This window comes from Schistocerca cancellata, chromosome 7 (genome assembly GCF_023864275.1).
Source record: "Schistocerca cancellata isolate TAMUIC-IGC-003103 chromosome 7, iqSchCanc2.1, whole genome shotgun sequence".
NCBI classification, from domain to species: domain Eukaryota; kingdom Metazoa; phylum Arthropoda; class Insecta; order Orthoptera; family Acrididae; genus Schistocerca; species Schistocerca cancellata.
This window is the reverse complement of record NC_064632.1, coordinates 201,463,395-201,467,327: the sequence shown is the minus strand read 5'-3', so window position 1 is coordinate 201,467,327 and position 3,933 is coordinate 201,463,395. Positions and strand designations below refer to the sequence as shown.

The window sequence follows — 3,933 nt, the reverse complement described above, 5'->3', positions numbered from 1 at the left end:
ACCATGTTGTGCAAAATTCGGCCTGTAAGCCTCTTGGTTGATGCCCCCGCCCCCTCCCAGTGTTTTCTCTAACAGACCTTAGCAGCTTACAATGTGCTAAGTCATGTGTCATGAAGCTATACTTTTTACTGAGGAGTAGCAGTGTTATATCGGTTTCAATACCTGAAAGTTTTATTTGGTTTGAAATACGATTTCAAGAAGTTATTTTATATGAGGAGAGGATTTTGATCGTAAATTTGTTCATTTGTCACAACACGTGAGCACAGCGCATCATAAGTTTGTTTGGAATAATAACGATCTATTCTGGAGTTTCCTCTGAATCAAATTTTCGCAACCTTCTTATGTAATCGTTCTGGATTGTCTGTTGAAGACATCCCTAGTCGGTGTAGAAACAACGTCAAATGAAACATTTCTGGAACCGATTGGCTATATTACACAAATCATAGTCTTGTAACGTTGCTGGCTCTCAGTTATGTTTAAAATTGTGATAATTATGAGGAATCAAAGAGGGGAATCCGAAAAGGGAATCTGATCGCTTTTCTAGTATGGATCAAATGGAAACGCATTTGCAAGTGAAGGCAGTTGACACGTTTGTGTGCCTGTGAGGCGGTGTTTGTGACGAGGAAGAGCAGCGCCTTTGGAGCGGACGAGGCCGGCGGCGCTGCGTGCAGGTCACGGAGGACGTCCGCAGTCCGGGCCGCAGATACTGAACTTGTGACCTTTGCGAAGCGAAGCCGAGACCCTGGCCTGGCGCCTCGCCCAACACAACGCAGCCCGCGTTGCGCCGCTGTGCGTGCGTTGCGGGTTGCGTCCCGCCGTCCCAGGCGCAACGCGCTCCACGCGGCGTTGTCCGGGGACCGGCGCTTCCGCGTGCGCTCGGAGTAGCTCAGAGCTCTGACCGGGAGAGCGTACTCCACACGTAACACGATTACCAGGAAAGGGCTGGCTGTACTACTAACTGGCTATACTTCTGACTAAACTTCTTTTCTGTGACCGGCGGTCAGCAGCTCGAAGCAAGCATTCCGAGGTATTTACCGCCAGTCACGACCAGTGATGGCACTAATAAATCGGTCTTCTGTTCTCTCATATTTTTACGCTCTTCTTAAAACGACAATACTTTATTTATATTTCAGCCTTTAGTAATTGTTACTTTAAAATATTATTCCTTATCAAATGTTGCAGATAAAAATAAAACTACAAAACGATGAAAAACGAAAACTGGAAGATCTACGACCTATTTTAAAATACCAGATAACAAGTCTTTAATTTTGCAACAAATACGAAATTTAAAAAATACAGAAGTGCCTTACATGAGGCACGAACAGGGTTCGCCAGGTATACGCATTTGAGATTGGATTAATCAAAAAATTGACCAGCAGCGAGTAGGACACACTCTCTGAGGGTTACTGCAAATTTAATTATTACTATAGGCAGTTCATCCTTCCCAAGAGCTGTTACCAATATCTATACGAACAAGATATCTGTGCTGGAATTGCTTTAATTTTAATTTGAAGCCGGAAAAAAAAAGAAAATTTTTTCATCTCGTAAAATTAAAAATTAGAAATTTTTCAAATTTTTCCTTTATTTACACAGTTGAAGTTGCTACTTTTCACATTTCATGATTCTACGTCAACGGGGAATTCCCTATATGTTTTGGTGAGTGAGTTTGCGAGTGTAAAAATATTTGACGTAAATGGCCAAATCTTTTGATTGCATTGACTTAGAAGCTTATATTTATTACAACACCAAGGAACTAAATACCTTAGTAGGTGACATAAGTGTCAACCTGGCACATGAACCAGTTCCTGAGCAAGGGTGATTTAATAGACAGACAGGCAGAAACACCCGGACACCAATGAAAAATTTTTTCCCTTGTGATATAATTATAAATTAACAATTTTCAGTTTTTTTCCTTTACTTGCATCGTGAAATCTTACTTCTTGCCAAATTTCATTATTCTAGGTCAACGGGAAGCACCGTATAGGTTTTGAGACGTTTTTGACTATCAAAAGAAGTGGCATAAATGGCCGTATCTTTTGATTGCATTGATTTAGAAGCTTGCAGTTTTTACGCCTCCAACAGACCGTAGATCTTAATACGTGACACAAATGTCAACTTGATACGTCTATCCCTTTTTGAGTAAAAGGAGTCTTAACAGGTGGGTGACAGACGACTGGATAACAAAAGTAATTCTTTTTCATGCAATATAATTACAGATTAATCATTTTCTGATTTTTCCTTTATTTTCACTTTGAAACCCTGATTCTCGCAAAAATTAACGGGACTGTTTCAGTGGGAAGTACCCTATACACCAAAAAGTAATTAATGTAGAGCAATGAAACACCGGGAATACTTTTGTCTTGGTGAAATATTGAAGTAATCGAAATTTTAACATAACTGGTTAATGTAAGGACGAGATAAGCCATTGTAGATGTGAAATTCTGATACGTTAATTACTAGTGTAGTCGCCAGAATGTTGAATGCAACCATGCAAACGTGCATGCATTGTATTGGACAGCCGACGATTGTCAGTTTGTAGGATGGAGTTTCATGCCTGTTGCAATTGGTCGGACAATACAGGTACTGTTAGTGCTGGTTGTGGAATACGCTTGGGATGTCCGATGACGTCTCATATGCGCTCGATTGGAGACAGGTTCAAATGGTTCAAATGGCTCTGAGCACTATGGGACTCAACTGCTGTGGTCATAAGTCCCCTAGAACTTAGAACTACTTAAACCTAACTAACCTAAGGACATCACACCCATCCATGCCCGAGGCAGGATTCGAACCTGCGACCGTAGCGGTCGTGCGGTTCCAAACTGCAGCGCCTTTAACCGCTCGGCCACTCCGGCCGGCTGGAGACAGGTCTAATGTTCGAGCAGGCCAACGCAATATGTCGACACTCTATAAAGCACGCTGCGTCACAACAGCAATACGTGTGAGAGCGTTATCCTGTTCGAAAACACCCTCTGGAATGCTGTTCATGAATCGCAGCACAACAACTCGAATTACGAGACTGACGTACAAATTTGCAGCGGAGTGCCTGGGAATACCACTAGAGTACTCCTGCCGTGATTCAAAGTCGCACCGCAGACCATAATTCCACGTGTAGGTCCAGAGCATCTAGCACGCAGACAGGTTGGTTGTGGGCCCTCAACTGACCTCCTACTAACCAACACACGGCCATCACTGGCACCGAGGCAGAACCAGTTGGTATCAGAAAACACAACAGATATCCATCTGGCCCTCCAGTGAGCTCTCGCTTGCCACCACTGAAGTCGCAATTGGAATTGGTTTGGGGATAATTGAATGTACGCTACAAGGCAACAAGTTCGGACCAGTCCTTGTAGTAACCGACGTCTTATAGTTAGCTGTGTCACTGTGGTGCCAACTGCAGCTCAGATTGCTGCTGCAGATGCATTACGATGCGGCAGATCCGTACGCCGAACACGATTCGGTACTTCCGCGTGGTCGTCAGGAGCCCGCTTATCTTGCTACCTTACATTGCCGTGACCCCCGCTGCCAGCAATCGTGTATGGTGGCTACATTCCTACCAAGTATTTCTGCAATCTCACAGAAGGAACGTACACCTTCTCGTAGATCTGTTACAGGATCTTGCTATACTCAGTCCTCACAGCTTCGCTTCTGCCAGTACCTCGTCTCCTACTTTCCACTCTTTACAGAAGCTCTCCTGCGAATCTTGCAGAACTAGCACTCCTGAAATAGAGGATATTGCGGAGACATAGCTTATCCACAGCGTGGGGGATGTTTCCAGAATGAGATTTTCGCTCTGCAGCGGAGTGTGCGCTGATATGAAACTTCCTGGCAGATTAAAACTGTGTACCGGACCGAGACTCCGCAAAGTTTGGAAATCAGGAGACGAGGTACTGGCAGAAGTGAAGCTGTGAGGACGGGGCGTGACTCGTTCTTGGG

General features: G+C 44.1%; 1 non-coding gene across 1 annotated transcript; it reads right to left on the bottom strand.

Annotated features, from left to right (window-relative positions):
* Positions 1-2,768: 2,768 nt before the first annotated feature.
* Positions 2,769-2,852, bottom strand: Trnap-ugg (transfer RNA proline (anticodon UGG)). The gene has a single exon. It is a non-coding gene; the product is annotated as a tRNA-Pro (tRNA).
* Between the last annotated feature and the right edge of the window lie 1,081 nt (positions 2,853-3,933).